At 36.6% G+C, this 17,510-nt stretch overlaps 2 long non-coding RNA genes across 7 annotated transcripts; one reads left to right on the forward strand and one right to left on the reverse strand.

Moving 5' to 3' along the window:
• The first annotated feature begins 8,184 nt into the window (after window positions 1–8,184).
• On the forward strand, window positions 8,185–13,120 carry LOC144958559 (uncharacterized). Of its 6 annotated transcripts, none has more exons than XR_013642464.1 (3): window positions 8,185–8,316; window positions 10,455–10,649; window positions 12,699–13,120. It is a non-coding gene; the product is annotated as an uncharacterized LOC144958559 (long non-coding RNA). The 6 variants fall into 6 exon arrangements; XR_013642467.1 differs by lacking the exon at window positions 8,185–8,316 and adding an exon at window positions 8,379–8,512; XR_013642469.1 differs by lacking the exon at window positions 8,185–8,316 and adding an exon at window positions 8,390–8,472.
• LOC144958561 (uncharacterized) lies at window positions 11,269–16,191 on the reverse strand. Its single transcript, XR_013642470.1, has 3 exons — window positions 15,918–16,191; window positions 14,930–15,034; window positions 11,269–12,800 (listed from the first exon to the last, which is right to left on the reverse strand). It is a non-coding gene; the product is annotated as an uncharacterized LOC144958561 (long non-coding RNA).
• Between the last annotated feature and the right edge of the window lie 1,319 nt (window positions 16,192–17,510).

Consider the following 17,510-nt stretch of genomic DNA (forward strand, 5'->3'; position numbering starts at 1 on the left):
ACTACTACTACTACTACTACTACTACTACTACTACTACTACTACTACTACTACTACTACTACTACTACTACTACTACTACTACTACTAATATTGTCCTTTATCTTCCATTATTTTATGGAAGGTTCTGTTCCCTGACGCTGACCTTTTCTTATCAATTAGATCACCCCCCCCCCCCCCCCTTGGGGCACCCTATCCTCTACCCACGCCACGCTAACATTTCACTCATACTGCAATCACCATTGAGTACGGACGATACAAGTTATTTTTCATTATATTTTATTTGTTTCCCACGTTTATTTGTGTATTGTTGTGCTGACGAAGGGTTTGTACCCGAAACGTCCTTACCGTTTTCGTCTCTTGACTATATTAACTTAAGCCTCTTGTATTCTCATGGAATGTATGGCCGCTAGCGAACTCTACCATAATGATTCAGTTTTTGGAGGATTTTCTAATTTGGCCTCAGGTTTGTCCAGTTACATTCATCTCTCTCTCTCTCTCTCTCTCTCTCTCTCTCTCTCTCTCTCTCTCTCTCTCTCTCTCAATGCTTCATCGCCATGTCTGCTTTGGTCGACTAACATTCCTCTTTTCTTGCGGGTTCCAATCCAAACCTGGCTGGCGTCCTGAAGGTATGGCCAGTCCAGCCCCATTTCATTTAACTCTAACGCTGTAGCATACTTTTGGCAGGACTGCAACGTAAATGGTGGGCATCTTCTTTTCCTTCCCCACAGTCGCAGGTACCTATTTAGAAAAGTGTGTGTACGTGGTACCTCAGGCAATTGCGTACTGATCGCAGTCTAAAAATTGGGACATGGTTTTATTTATACATTTAAAATATTGATTCAATCACAGTGGGCTGGCGATGATATGGCCTGTATGTCTGAAAATAGGTACAACAAGAGATTATTTGTGAATATTTCAAATTGATTTTCTTTCTATATTCATAAAGAATTCTGATAGTCATGGAAAACACTTTATAAATATTGAAAATCCAAATTTAAATAAGAAAATGAGTGCAAACTCATTTTTCAAGAATTTCTTTTTTGCTTGCCAATTGATCTAAGAAAATGTCCCAAATTTGACATCATTTAACTAAATACCAAAAAGATTGATGATAGTTGTTAAACACATTTTTTAAAGCAGAGTGACTAGATAAGAAAGATAACAAGATTTGACCCAGATAGAATTTTTTCATAATTCTACCGTCTGTTGAAATCCCCCCCCCCCCCCCCCCCCCAAAAGGCAACTATTTTGGCCTCTAGAATGACGATGCAGCATATTCCATTTACTATATTAACATAATGATCATACAAAAAGACATGTAATTCACGTCAACGGGTAGAGAGTCCTCCAGAAATGAGATCCAATTTTTTCAGGCATTTTCTTTAAATAGTTTTTGCAAAATAAATAAGTGAACACCAGGCAACACGGAATTTTGCATATTGGCAAAAGAAAAATAGCTATAATCACGAGCAAAATGCATAAAAGATTAAATATATCTCGAAATAATGCAAATAGAAGAAATATATCACTCATTATAGGAAACTGGAGCTGCTGAATTAAAAAAAAATCATTATAAATTTTTTGGTAAAGTCAATATTTCCTTCTCAAAATTCAATATGAAATCATGAATGATAAACACGATGTTGGAACCAGCACCATAAGATAATAAATCAAACTCATATAGTGCATGGGCCAGTGGGCGAAACCCTCCCCCCCCCCCTGGGGGAGTTTTCGCCACATGGTTTTTCTGAAACAGCAATATATCTTGAGTATTAATCCGGGTGTTACCGTTTTTTCAAGTGTCATTTACGAGAGTTACGGCCCTTGAAAGGTCATTAGGTGCAATTTTTTGTGAAATCGTTTTTGTGCATAAAATGGTTGTTTATCACCTTAAAATTGTTTCACATACAATCAATAATGGAATTTTATTGTAATTTCTCATTTTTTGCCTCATATCATAAAACATTTTACAAAGCCATATAGCGTTTTAAAATCTTTGATAGCCATTTTCTCTATAATTTGACAAAAAAATCTATTACAGTGTACTTGTTTCCCTTCAGGATGAATAAACAAGAGGGATTGTGCACTAGCACAATTCAGGCATGCTTCAAGGACATATAACACAAATTAATCCGGGTGTTACAGTTTTTTCAAGTATCATTTACAGGAGTTATGGCCCTTGAAAGGTCATCGGGTGCAATTTTTCGTGAACTCATTTTTGTGCATAAAATGATTGTTTATCACCCTAAAATTGCTTCAAATGCAATAAATAGTGGAATTTTATTATCATTTCTCATTTTTTGCCTCATATCATAAAATACTTTACAAAGCCATATAGCGTTTTTAAATCTTTGATAGCCATTTTCTCTATAATTTGAAAAAAAAATCTATTACAGTGTACTTGTTTCCCTTCAGGATGAATAAACAAGAGGGATTTTGCACTAGCACAATTCAGGCATGCTTCAGGGACATATAACACAAATTAATCCGGGTGTTACAGTTTTTTCAAGTATCATTTACAGGAGTTATGGCCCTTGAAAGGTCATCGGGTGCAATTTTTCGTGAACTCATTTTTGTGCATAAAATGATTGTTTGTCACCCTAAAATTGCTTCAAATGCAATAAATAGTGGAATTTTATTGTCATTTCTCATTTTTTGCCTCATATCATAAAATACTTTACAAAGCCATATAGCGTTTTTAAATCTTTGATAGCCATTTTCTCTATAATTTGAAAAAAATAATCTATTACAGTGTACTTGTTTCCCTTCAGGATGAATAAACAAGAGGGATTTTGCACTAGCACAATTCAGGCATGCTTCAGGGACATATAACACAAATTAATCCAGGTGTTACAGTTTTTTCAAGTATCATTTACAGGAGTTATGGCCCTTGAAAGGTCATCGGGTGCAATTTTTCGTGAACTCATTTTTGTGAATAAAATGATTGTTTATCACCCTAAAATTGCTTCAAATGCAATAAATAGTGGAATTTTATTGTCATTTCTCATTTTTTGCCTCATATCATAAAATACTTTACAGAGCCATATAGCGTTTTTAAATCTTTGATAGCCATTTTCTCTATAATTTGAAAAAAAAATATATTACAGTGTATTTGCTTCCTTTCAGTGATACATAAACAAGAGGAATTTTGTACTAGCACAATTCAGGCATGATTAATGGGCATATAACACATATACATTTGTAACATTTGACCTTGCTGTAGCAAAGAAAGCTTACGATATTGTCTGGCAAAACCCACAGCTTTACAAAACAGTCATTATTCACCTGGGTGTCTTTCACACCATAATTTCATATCTTGGTGCCCTGGGAAAGCTCCAAAGTGGATCTGGTTTTGAATAAATTGTGACTGAAGCAGGGCTATGTGCACATGGTTCTATGGATAGGGTTATGAGTGGAAAGAACTACAACAGGGCTATACGAGTGCATGTGTCTGTTTTGGAGGCTCTAGAGAGGCTTCTGCTTGCAAAATTTGAGCAGGACACGGATTCAAAACTCAGTAAAGACCTCATGTCTTACATAAAGGAATTCACCGAAGGAATTTCAAGCCATACAGCTAATAAAATTCTCCAGTCAACTGTGTATGCTGAGTTATTTTCCCAGTATGAAGCCTTCAAAGACAGTGTCCGCTCAGGAAAGTACGGAAAAACTGCACAATACTGGATCCAATACATGGACAGAGTTTGGCTTCTCCTCCAGTTTCTGCGAGCTACAAAGACAAACAACTTTCTTCTTCATATATCTTTTTTAAAAGAACTGTGCCCACTGCTTTTTACCATGAATCACCACAATTATGCCAAGTATCTCAGTGTATATTTTGTGTCACTAGCCGACCTGATTCATTCCCACCCAGGGGCAGAAGAAATGTTACAAGATAATGGATTTAGTGTCTCCAGATCAAGGATGCCTGCTGGAAGAATAGCAGTTGATATGACCATTGGACAAACAATAAACAAACATGCAAAGACAAAAGGAGGTATTGTTGGGTTCAGCAAGAGTCTTCCAAGCTATTACCGTTGGAGTGTAACAAGACACAATCGAGCAGAATATGTATCAGCAACCCAAAGAATGATCAGCAACAACAACTGTATAGATATAGACACCCACAAAGAATTGAGCCTTGCAGAAAAAAGACAAAGTGAAAAGCGAGTGCAAAAGATCCTCCAGGCATTTTCAGCATTTATCAATCCCTTTGAAGTTGAAGATGGTCTGGTCAGTCTAGCTTCAGGAATAAAAGTGCAAGAGGATGTTGCTGATGACCTGTTAGCCGTGGAAAAAACAGGAAAAAGATTGTTTGAAAGTTTTGTTGAAAACAGACTGAAGGAAAAGACTGTAGAATTTCACAGGCCATTAGAAAGGAACAAGACCAAGACATTTGCATCATTGAGGAAAGTGGTAACGGTGAAAAAAGACATGAACGTGGTCAAAATCAAGGCACAAAGAAATTTATTTGGCCAGCTTCTTGTTTTGTCCCAAGAGCAGAGTGTTGATCTTCAAAAAGTTCTTCAATATCCTCTAACACCTACTCCATGGTCGCTGGCTTCATCAGATGGTTTACCTCTGAAGACCAACAAAGCAACTCGGTTGCACAAGCTCACGCCTGACAATTCATTAATGTTCGAGGATTATGCAAAAACAAAAAAAAACAAACACCGTTTACATTGTTGATGGCAATGCACTGTTACAAACTCTGTCAGCAATCCCAAATACATTTGGTGAAGTAGCCAAACTTACATTTTCCTCCTTACCACAAGCAGCTTGTGTACACTTTGTGACTGATACTTACATAGAAGATTCAATCAAAGGTTGTGAGAGATTGAGGAGAGGATCTTCTGAAGATAATGCATACTTGTTAAGAGGATCTGCAACAACAGTGCCAGACGTTGGAAATCATTTCTCAGCTGCGTTGATAACAAAAGATCCCTTATCAGGTTTCTCCTCAAGGAATGGGAAAGTAACGAATATGCAAAGAAACTGAGAAACAGGGAAATCTTCTTTGTCTGTGAAGAGAGATGCACCTTACTTTACAGTGACACGGATGAATTTACCACAGCTGTACCTTGTCTAGATCTCTACTCATCACAGGAAGAGGCAGACACACGAATTATACTGCAGGGTCAATATGCTTCCCGCCAACCAAACTGTGAAACAATTGTTGTCAGATCACCAGACACGGATGTCTTCTTACTTCTCCTTTCATTCTCAGAGACAATTGGAAAGACCCTGATTTTTGATACTGGCTGTGGCAACAACAGGCGACAAATCAATGTCTCTCAGATAGCAAAGACTTTGTCTAAACAGATATGTGATGCATTACTTGGTGTCCATGCATTCACAGGCTGTGACACAACAAGTTGCTTTGCTGGGCAAGGAAAGCTGAAAGCTCTAAAATTTCTTCAAAAGGAGGAAGATCTTAGAATTCTGTTCTCCAGATTTGGAACATCAGCAGCTGTTTCGAGTAATGACTGTCTCATGTTAGAGTCATTTGTGTGCAAGCTGTATGGCAAAACCTCATGCACAAGTGTCAACAAAGTGAGGTATGACATAGTTCGCCAGCGTTTCAAAGGAAAGAAAGGTACCATCTCATGCAGTGATGGAATTGATCTGTGTCAGATGCCTCCTTGTAGTCAAGTATTGTCACTGCACATATCAAGAGCCAACTTTCAAACTCTCATTTGGAGGAATGCAGTGTGCCAGAATCCTAGCATTCCAAAACCAGAGGATAACGGTTGGCAGAGAAATTCTGCAAATGAATTGGAAGTACAGGGGTTCAAAGATGCTTTCATTCCAGATGAGTTGCAGGAAATTGTGTATGAAGAAAGCTGCACCAGTACTGACGAAGATACATATGCCGAGGATGGTAGTGATAGCTTTGACAGTGATTTCCTTGACGACACTTCAGAGGACGAAGACGATTTTGCTACTGATGATGAGGATATGTAATAAATTGGTGAGCAGTGCAAACTGTTAAGGAGTAAAGCATGTTTGCAAAACACATAAGGATATTGTTTTTTGTACTTACTGCATCTTGAATCAAGAATCCCTTTTGAGTATCAATTATTCTTCATAATATAACAATGCGATTTCGTTCAAAAGTCTTCGGTAATGATGCTTCACTTGGGTTGTGAACAAATTAGTCTTTTTTCATGATATATCTATTGTTTTTACCACACCTTCAACTTACTTTTAAATGTGACAACTGGACATCAATACCATGTTTAAAAAGAATGAAAATTATGATGAATTTGGCATCCCACAAAGTGGAGAAAAATTTAAGGGTTGCGTACACTTTTAGTTTTTCCTGTGACGTAGAAATATGAAGGTTGTTGTTGAGGCTTGGGCCATAGCTTTCTTCAGTGCTACATTTTTAATGAACATGCTGTTTTTGGCCATATTAAAAATAATTTTTGTGTAAAACACTGAAATAGCCCATAAGTTTAGATATGACACTTCATGAGATTACTGACAAATTGTTTCAACTTTCTGTGAATCTATATAATATTTACAAATTGAAAGCTTGTGCACATAGTTTGATAGTATATTCAATTTCCTTCAGTTTGATACCCAATTTGCATATATTTTAATTAATATTGTAGTCTCCAGAGCCTTTGAAAGAAATGTTGTCTCTTTTTTGCAAGGGGACACAACTCACTTTTTTCAAAGAGCCATAACTCTCTTAAATGACACTTATTTTTACGGTAACAGTGGAATTTGTATGGCCAATAAGTTCTATTATTTGAAAAACATAGTGGCATAAACTCCCAAAGGGGGGGGAGGGGGGGTCCCAGTGGCCTAAGCACTAATATAATCTATAGACAATCATGTTTTCTCTTTCACGACGTGCGTTTTCTCTTCCTTGCGATTTTATGACATTTCTGGGAATTATATATCTTGGTCTTGCTTTGCGCCTCTCTGTGATCCTTAATCGAAAGGATGCAGTAAAATGTATTATTCCTTTTATGGTGGATGGGTTTTCCACTGCAAATCGTCTCTTTGTATGTTATGAGAGGGGGGGGGGGGTGAGGTGTATCGATGTATCTGTTGTCATTAGAGTACTTTCCTCTTTTATAGATCATGTGCTTGTGCCCAGCAGGTGTGCCTTTTGCGCCATAAACCCCTTACCTCCCCAAAGTCTTTTAGCGCCTTAAGGTATTCTGATTTCCGTGTTACTGAATGAACTGTTTACTACTCTTTAGATAGGATATTCGTCTGAAATAAAGTACTTTCCGCCACATACACTCTAAAGTAGATCTAGCAACCCAATTATTTTGATAAACTCCCTTTGCTTGAGAGGCGAGCATTGTACGAACTGAGGTATCGCAATTCTCACCAAAACCAAATCTGAAAAAAAAATCCATTGATATCTTTATTTGCTTTTTTTTCTCGTCCTAAATTTACATCTCTTCCCGATTTAAAAAATACAAACAAACAAAAGACAAACAGTCACGTCATCCTATTATCCATTTTGATCCAGTTTTAATGGCATTAAGAATGATTATTTAACTTCTACAGATACATTGCTTCATTAGCCACTAGACGCTCTTATTGATCCTAGACATATTCTATCATGAACGCATTTAAACACAAAATGTTAGAAGATGAAGTGGCACTTTGAAGTCTTACTTCTCCAATCTTATAAGTATTACAAACACTGGCGGTCGGTCTATTGAGCAAAGTTGTTTTGTGCCGCCCTATAATTTTCAAATTTAGCAGATACTGCTTTTTGTCTCAATTTTTGCCTATGCTGATTTTCGTTAGCACTCTCTCCTGTCTTACTTGCCATGATTGGTACCTGTAACTACTGTACGAAGGTTGTGCGTCATCACGGACGGCTCTCTTTTTCTTGTTGCCCCACGCGAGGCGAGATGACGTGCGACAATGAGCTGAGGGTGGGGTATGGGGGCTACCATGAGCCAAAAAGTCAACAGGCCGCCCAAGCATTTTATAGATAGAATGCTGATGACGTCACGCAATGACCTACTTTAGTTCCGGATGGCAAAAGAACTTGGCTGGCTTGTAAACATTGATGTGAAACAAGCTCTTGTCCAATTTTTTAAACGTGAAAAAATGCCAAATAACTGCATAATCATCGGATGCACTAGAAGACAGGGTCGAAATGGAGTCAAAATGTTCAGGTTCCCATTCATTAGGAAAACGAAGGACCCAAAAATAATAAATTTAACCCAGCGGAGACAGTACAGCGGTTATGGCAGCGATCAGAAGAAAGGGATTTGGCGATGGGTCAAACTCAAATCTAACTTGCAGCCACCGAGTTTGCAATGATCATTTTGTTAAAGGTAAGAATTGATGGATAAATTAAAATTTTAAATATTATATATACGATATGAATTAATTTTAATTATTGTGAACAAAGCAAGTTTACTTCGCTCCAACATCATCATGTAGCCATTGTGGGCCATAGCATGTCACGGAGTTGGCGGCAACCGACCAAGGTCCTTGCCTTAATTTCTGACGTTGCAAGTTTATGATTTAGTAAATATGTGTTTTTTTCTTTTTCATGGAAGAGAAATCAAATAAAAAATTTCAAACTCGGTGATCTAACAAAATCTACGGAGAGATTTTTCACCGATGTGACTTTTCTATGCGAAACTCCGAAGTTGGAGAAATCATCTGACTCATCTCAGACTCAGATGTAATCTGTAGTCTGTAGGCGGTCTAGAAGGAATCATTTTAATTTTTTTGGTCCATACACGGTCCGGATGGATGATCTTTTATTTGTTGTGTTTAGTTATCAGATAGGACCATGAATATTTCATGCATTTCTCGTGCAACTTACTCTAAATCAAAACCAAATGCCTCATTACCGATAGTGATAGGGCTACTTTCGTTTTCAAGCTTTGGCTTTTATGAGATGAGGAAGTCTTTCACTGTTGTTCTGGTCATTCATTTTAGAATTATAATGTTCCAGTTTATAACTTATGCTTTGTCAAGATTATTTTATTGTGCATTTTTAAAACATGTTCTCCATTTGAAGAAATATTACAAGTAAGGTTGCGTTTTTCTTAAGTTTTTTTTTTTTTTCCGTTCCTCCGTCGGTGGTGTATTGTAAAGTAACACGAACAAACTGCTTTTCTACACCGCTGTTGGACATGTAAATGCTAGTTTTTGACAGAAGTTTAACACGCTGCTTAGTGATTGCCAGTGTCAGTTTATAATGATAGTAATGGTTATTTTTTTACTGACAAAAATAAATATTATTATTATTATTATTATTTTAAATTTTAATCCAAAGAAAGAAACAATTGACCTCTATCAATCCACTAAAAAAACTTTTCATAATTTTCATAGTTAGAAATTAATTTTAACTCAAGGTGAGGATTATTAGTTATAATGTTTCGTATAGTCATTGAATTAGGGCCTTCATATGGAATTTTCCCCAAATATGACAATAATAATAACAAAATAATTTCAATTTTAAAAAAATTGTCCTTTGGGATCCCGATACTTTCATTGCAGCTATGTGGTATAGTTATCACCGTCATTTTGGAAGGATTAGGGTTCCAGACCCGTTCTGAGCAGTTGAGTCATTGGGAAAGGAACTTTATTCACATTCTCTCACCATACTCAGGCATAAATTGGGTAACTGGCTTTTAACATAGGCCTGTAAATTTGCCGGCATTTCTGGCAATTTCGCTCTGCCGGAACAAAAAATTAATTAAAATACTTTTTCATTTTGTTTAACAGCCTATTGAATTGGTAAAATTCTAAGAAAATATTCTGGGAAATGGGGATTTTTGCTCATGTTATGGAAAAAGCTTCGGCTCGAGGATTTTCAGGCAAGTTTTTCAGGGGGCAGATGCAGGCCTGTTAAACAGCATTGTCTCTTTCCGGAAAAAATGTAATATCGCCTAACAAGCGTCATGTCTCGACCTGCATGTAAAGTCTTGCTGTTGGCTCTAAACCCATTGCAAAGCGCTTTGAACAAATTTTCATTTAATGGAAATTGCACTATATAATTGTTCTACCCTTGTTCTAATTTGACAAAGCTTGATGTAAATTTAACGGAAAGCTTAAGGATTGTAAAAAAAAAATAATTAAAAAATTGAGCTTTATATTATAGCGCAATATCCACTAAATGTGCTCAAAGCGCTTTACAAGGGGTCCCTGGTCAACAGCAACATTTAACATGTAGAACATGACGCCTTTTAGGGGACGCTACAATTTTTCGGACAAAGAAAACGCTGTAAACGACCAGGTATTCATTTTACACCTGAGTACGGTGAGAGCATGTGAATAAAGAGCCTTTTCCAAGGACTCAACTATGCGCCGAGCGCGAGGCTCGAACCCTTGACCTTCCGATCCAAAATCGAGTGTCATACCACTAGACCACATAGCCACACAAGGACCAGGACCAGATTGTAATAGGCAAGAAATGACGTAATATATTTCAACAATCAATTTTTTGCCTTTACAGGAAGGCCAGCATCACTGCTGGATGAAACTGATCCTGATTGGGTTCCAACGTTAAAGCTTGGACATGGGGAAGAGAAAAAACAGACCATTACTCATGTCTTAAAGATAGGAACAAACGCAATGACTGCAGGCAGCAACGGCTCTAGTTGAACAATCAACAATTGGAGAAACTAGCTCAATCATTGACCATGTAAATGTAAGTGTATTGATTGTATCTGTTTAAAACAATATTTATGTAGGCATGATATCTCTTCCTACATGTTAATGTTAATGTTTCTGTTGGCTTGGGACATCTTGTAGAGTGCTTTGGGTGGATATTGCATGCGCTATATAAAAGCAGATCTCGCTCTCAGAAAATTTAATAGGTCCAAATCAAGCAATTTTTTGGGGGGGTAAAAAGTGAGGTTAGCAACGTTTGTGCCGTTCATTACACTTTAAGGTCATTGCATTGCCAGTTGAAAGGAAGTTGAATAGAGAGTGAAAAGATTGTAGATCTATGCACATAACAATAGACAAAGGACACAAAATCATATTTCATATTGCAAAGTTAAGACACAAATCTATGACTATGAGGAAAGTAATAAGACAAAGGGGAATAGAGCACGTATAAAGTGACTTCATTTGCTCATAAGGTATGTAAGGAATGCCTGTCCGGTGAGCCAGTAATGAAGTCAAAGTTTGTCCAAATTGTTGGTGCAAGAACTGACATCAAGAGAAGTTTTTTTTCAAATAACCAGACTGTACAAAAGCTTACATGGTTGAGTTTTAAGACTTTTAACTTCAGAGATAATAAATAACTGAACAAAAAACATCACTTCATTTGAATCAAAAGCTTTGTCTTTATTATGTTGATTAATTTTGTTTTATTTAATGAATGGGCAATGACAATTAATAAAAGAGGAAGATCCATTAAATTTGAGGACAATGAAATTAATACTATTGTGAGCATGTCCTTCTATGCTATGGATAGGTTGCCTTTTAGGATAGTTCATACACAATTAGAAAATTCTGAAGGTTTTTTGTCTTTGACTATAGCGTAACAAATTTTAAAAATATAGATTCTCTTTATTCACCTCTAGGGAAAATTTGTCTTTGGAGTCTATTCTAAAGGGAGACTGAAATAACCCAGGCATTGCCGCAACACAGCGCCACAAACTGAGCTAGGGCTGAGGTGACTTGCTCAAGGCCACTCAACGTAGTGACAAAGTGTTCTTATGATGAGATAGATAGAATTAAATGAGTTCACCCATATTGATTTATTCCTCAATTATTAAGATCTGGGAGGAAATGTTTTATTAACCTTAAATTTAAATTATGCCGCTTAAGCTAAACGAATATATTAATATTATAGTCTACATGTTATTTTTACAAGCCAATTGTCATTTCATTGTGGTAAAAGGCAATCTGCACAAATCAGCAGAATGACCAATCAAACGTTTTTTTACATGTATTCCCTATGTATGTACAAAATACACACGCTGGCAACAAATTAAATAAAAAAAATAATAAATTATATGGCATAAAAGAAAAAACAAACATTCCCAGAAATGTAAAATATTATGGGCTAAGTTTGTCCATTTTTATTGGTTATAGCTAGCAGTATCTACAAGAAGTTGATGGTTAGGTGCAGCGCTTGTAACACTCAATGGAATTTCCCGTGTAGAGAAAACATATGTGTGTTTTTTGTATACTGGTGTAGGAAATACAGTTCTTATTTTTGTTTCTTTTTTTGGCGAAGGCCAATAATTGCCCGAACATTACAGTACAGCAGATTTTCTGAGCATACATAGTTTGATTCCACAGGTGATAGAATTACATTTAGTTTTTAAAATATTTGCGTGTTACTTGTAGAGTTTGTAAATAAATAGTTTTAGAATTTTTAGGTTTGCCAGTAATTTTGTGCTCGATGATAAATATTTAACATTTGCTGTACGGAGCAATGGTGATCCACAACTCTATTTTTTTAAAAGAATAGATTTCCACATAAATATGCCAAACCATTTTGGAATTCATCATAAGGTTCAGGCACTATTGGCATTTGAAATTGAAGTCAAAGAAAAACTTTTTTAAAAATTATTTTGACCTGTAAAATGAATGACTTGCGTATTTGAGGAAATGGGGCTTAAGTTTTCTTTGTTTTCAAACATATTAAAATTCCCAGTGACACGATAGACGCCAGAGGTGGTAGTTCAATAATGTACTATTTACTCTATATATTAACTTAATCTTGGTATTTCTTTTACAGGATTGTGAAGACAGACATTTCAGGTTCCCATCTTGATGCTGAGCAGAAAGCACTTGTCGACACACAGAGTCCACTATAACCCAATTTTTGGGAATGGCGAACCTGAAACGAAAAGAAAGCAGTCAGACTTTTTATTCATTCTTTTCCAATAATGCTTGATTTTATATACCTTTGTAATCCTTTTCATTCTTTTCATTAGACTAATACATCTGTTAAATTTTTACTTTTGCCCGAAATGTTTGTGAAAAAATTGTACTAGTTGGAGTATAACTACTAGTAGTAGTAGTATTACTTCTGTTACCATTATTATATGTTCTGCAATAATATTCAAAACCTAATAATATTTTTGAATTGGCAAATAAATAGAAATCCATTGTATATTTATGAAGTTGGAGCACAATAAAGAAAATAAAGTACTGTAATGACTTTTTAAAAAATTTGTTTTATCCGTTGCTTTTGCAATTTGATGGTGAATGCTTGACTGAGTTCTCATTTTTCTACCCTGGGTGTGGGGTCATTGACCTTCCATTGTGGGCAAGGTCATTATTGCTTTCTTCACCCCCCTATGTCTGTATTCCTTTTTCAGGTAGCTTTCTATCTTTGTTTTGGAATAAGATTACATGCTTTTTTCCCCTGTACTTAGATGAGAGGGTGACAAATGGATGTAAATTTATTTTGTAAATTTATAATTAACATTTTATAAACAATAGACTGGGTGGGGTCTTTGACTTCCCATGGTGGCAAGAGGTCATGCTATGTCCTCTATCCCTTATATTGTTTTCCAAGTTTCTTTATGTCCTTGTCTTGGAATGAGATTACTTGGTTTTGTCCTTTCGACTGCCGGAGTCATTGGCTGAGAGGGAAACAGTCAAATGAATATTGTTGGTTTTGGGAGAAAAAAATTTTTTTGTCTTGTAAATCAGTTCGCGTAAATTTTTTTATTATATTATATATATGTGTGTATATATAATATGGGGGGCGAAGTGGCCGAGTGGTTAAGGCATTGCACTGTGATCCGGATGACCCAGGTTCGAGCCCCGCTTCAGGCACTTTCGTTTTTTTTTCCTTGAGCAAGATTATTAACCCCCAATTTGCTTACTTGGACAACATGGGTGATTCCCGTTGACATCAGACCTCTTGTTTGATGAATTATCTATATTCCTTCGTGGAATGCCTAGGCGACGATATCTTATGATATCGCGGCGCAAAAGGCATAACGTAACTTAATATAATATAATAAAAAAATAATACGCGAACGTTTGAGTGTATTCCTCTTAGGGGGGACCTGTGCTTGTGTCAGGATGAGACTTTTGGGTGTTATCAGACTTAGTACACTGATAGCATTCTCTTGGAATCTACATTTGTTCCTCTTTGTCTTACTTTTCTTGTGTGCTTTTAATTTTAAATCTGGAAATTTTTACAATCCCATTTTATTCCTTTTTACTGGTGCTGAAATGTGTCGCAAGTGCAGTAAAACCCTTAAATCAAACATAAACATTTGAGTGTATTCCATCTCTGGATTGAACTGTTAGGCGATCTCAAAACTAAGCACATTAATAATTTTGATCTACTTCTGCTCCGTATTTGATCCAAGCCCATTTTTCTTACTACGTATTTCGCAACAGCTTTTAATTGTGCTGAAAATGACCTAAAAGTGTCGCAAGCACCGGAAGTAGTCCATCAGAACCATTAGGTCTATAGAGCCAGATTTCATCCCAGTTTCTATAGTGTGAAAATAATAACTTGTTACCCTTCGAATAGGCGCTTTTCTATTGCCAAATTACTGCTGGGTGTACCAAAAAAAAGAAAGGGGAGGGGGTGGGGTCTTAACTTCATCTAGGATATATCTCGGTCTCTATGATTGTGTAATGGGTGCTCTACCAACTGAGTTAACGGGACTGCCATGAGTCGCATAACCATTTAAACGTTTATGTCCGAACACACTGACTGAGCAAATGTGAGTAAAGAGGCTTTTCCAAGGACTCGACTGAGTCTCCCATAGTAGAACTTGAACCTATTAAAGAAGTTTCTTATTTCTTTTTTTTTTAAGTTATTCATATTCTAGTTCAAGAAAATTCATTGTAATGAATATAGCCATATGTTAAAAACCTCTATATCTTATTATCAATCCTGCATGGAGTAATATAAATAAATGTAGAAATCAAAATAATAATATGTAATAACAGTAATAATAATCATAGAAGTGAGATGAAAACGGGGGGGGGGGTTACCTTAGCAACTAGTACCACTTTCCCACAGCTAGGAGGCTTAACCCATTTTACATCCGTCACCCATCCATTGTAGGCCTGATTTTAAGTAGTCAGTCCCCTGTAAGCCTGAAAAAAAATGTGGCAATGATGGTAATATTATTAATTGAAACTCGAGGATAAAAACTGTTGTTATCACATTTAGTTAACAACAGTGAATTAAATTTGCTGTGAAATGTGGAGTACTCATCTGAAAGGTTATTAGAATTATTCAGAGAGACACAATTCCATAACTCAACATCAGCCGTGGGGCTAAAAATTATATAGTTTGGGGATTGAGTAAAATATCGAATAAAAAAGTAGTCATTCAATGGAGCCGAAGTTTAACCTGGTTTGAAAAGCGCGAAACGGACCATAGCAATTGCTACCCTTTAGATAGGACTCTAGTCTATGTCAAAGTACTTTCCGCTAGATCTAACAGACTCAGCTACCCAATCACTGCTGGATTGATAAGGGGAGTGGGATGAGAAAAAAAATTCACTCGGGATCAAGCTCAGTCCCTTGGAATGGGGTGGGGCTTTTAAAAACAGTCTTATGGGCATGGTGTTTTGTTACTGTATTATATCAGTTTAGATTTGGACTCGGGATCACATTGATTTCATAGTCATTGCCTGCCCTGGTGTTTTTAATTTAAATTATTATTTATAATCTTTGGTGAATTCGGAGGAATTCATCACCTTAAAGGCAAAATAGTTGAAATTTGAATGTAACCACACAGACTCATTGATCCACTACTTAGACTGACTTAGACTAAACTTACTAAGACTAAGACTAAGACACTAAGATGATCACGACTCGTGAAGCAGGTCATATCATATTATTAATATTTCCGTGTCAGGTTCGACATATCTGTCTTCTGTGATTTTTTGAGAATAAATCTTACAATTAGCCGTAGATGGTGTAACATAGTATAGGTATAGCATAGGGAAACGATTAAATAATACAGACTTACCGTGAAATGTGTAGACCGTGTAGACAGAAACTTGTGGTCGTGACGAGGTAGTTCGCTACATCAAACGATGAGACTGGCTGTAGTTCCTAAAGATTATGGCACCAGTCGTGTTCACAAATGGCATAGGGGTCTACATCATTAACGGGAAATTTTAAAAAAATATATTTATGTCTAGAACCAGAAAAATACGGAAGATTATCGACAGAAACTAATATTTTACTATTCTACGCCATTGTCTTCCATTGCTTTCTGCCACCCGGAAGTAAACTTCCACTCCGATCAGCTGTTTAACCGCATACTATCTATAGAAAAGACTTGTTTTCTTCTGTTTAAAACCACGGCTATCCACTTCCCACCAGAAACAACTGATACTCTTGACTGCTAAAATAACTAGGTCAGGCCGGCAAATTTAATTTTGCACACCTTGAGGCCTGACTTGGGAGAAATCAAAACCATATCAATTTTATCATTGAAAGAACAGGGTTGTTGTAATCAAACCATACGGATGAAGAAAATTACAATAAATATAGATCTTATGCAATTCGTTTTCCTCAAATGGATGTTAATCGTCAATAAGAATATTACACAAATCATTCACCGAGTAGAGCCCCATGATGCTATAACTAAGATTCACAGTCCATTATCCCGACACACACAGCAGTTCAATTTGTAGTTATTAGTAGGGGAGGGCATCCGAGTCACCAAAAGGTCAACGATGCTTTAGGTTTTGAGAAGTCAGGTCATCGACGACTGAGAAGGTACCGACCTCGACTTAGTTCTCGATGCTTTTCTCGTCTCGAGAATCTCGGTCGTCGATGCTTCTCGTATTGAGTCCCGAGTCCCGAGTCTCGAGACTATACTGCGCGAGCGACGCACGCGTTACTAACAATGTGTACTATCTGCATTGTTCACCCCTCTCTCGTCGGCGATGATTTCAGCAAAGCTCGAGACTTTTTTGCGTCTCGATGCTTTTTTGAGTCTCGAAACTCAAAAAAGTCTCGAGCATCGCTCTAGTCATCGGTGCTTTCATTCAATACCTAGTCATTGGTATTGGGTATTGACGTTATATCATATTTTAAACAGCTAACAAAACACAAACGTCGTAAATAGATCAAAATGGTTATAGGTATCAATGTTTTATTATTATACAAAGTGAATTTATTTAATGTATTTTAAGTTTTAATACAGAAAAGCCATCCAAAGCTCAGTTGAAGTGCTACTTCTCGGGAAATCCCGACTTTTCCTTGGTCATCGAGTTCGGGAAGTTTTGAGTGTTGGTGGCCGATGACTTGAGGTATCATCGAGACTTCCGCTTATGTTATTGTCTTTGGAGTAGATAAGGAGTGCATTGAGGTTGGATTTTCTATTCCTTCTATTAATGACTGTTATCACAGTTGATATTCGAAGGAAGAAATTTATATGGCAGTCTAATTGCTGTTGTCATGTTGTTCTTTTAAAAAAATGATATTCACAAATCTCAATGAACAGACGTGTATCGCAATCCATACCGAAACAACAATGAAAGGATCCATAGACTTCAATGATCGGATGTTATACACTTTTTTCTGTAGAGGAAAATCGACAAATGGACCT

This window comes from Berghia stephanieae, chromosome 13, assembly GCF_034508935.2.
Source record: "Berghia stephanieae isolate SIO BIC M18660-M18661 chromosome 13, UCSD_Bste_1.3, whole genome shotgun sequence".
Classification (NCBI taxonomy): Eukaryota; Metazoa; Mollusca; class Gastropoda; order Nudibranchia; family Aeolidiidae; genus Berghia; species Berghia stephanieae.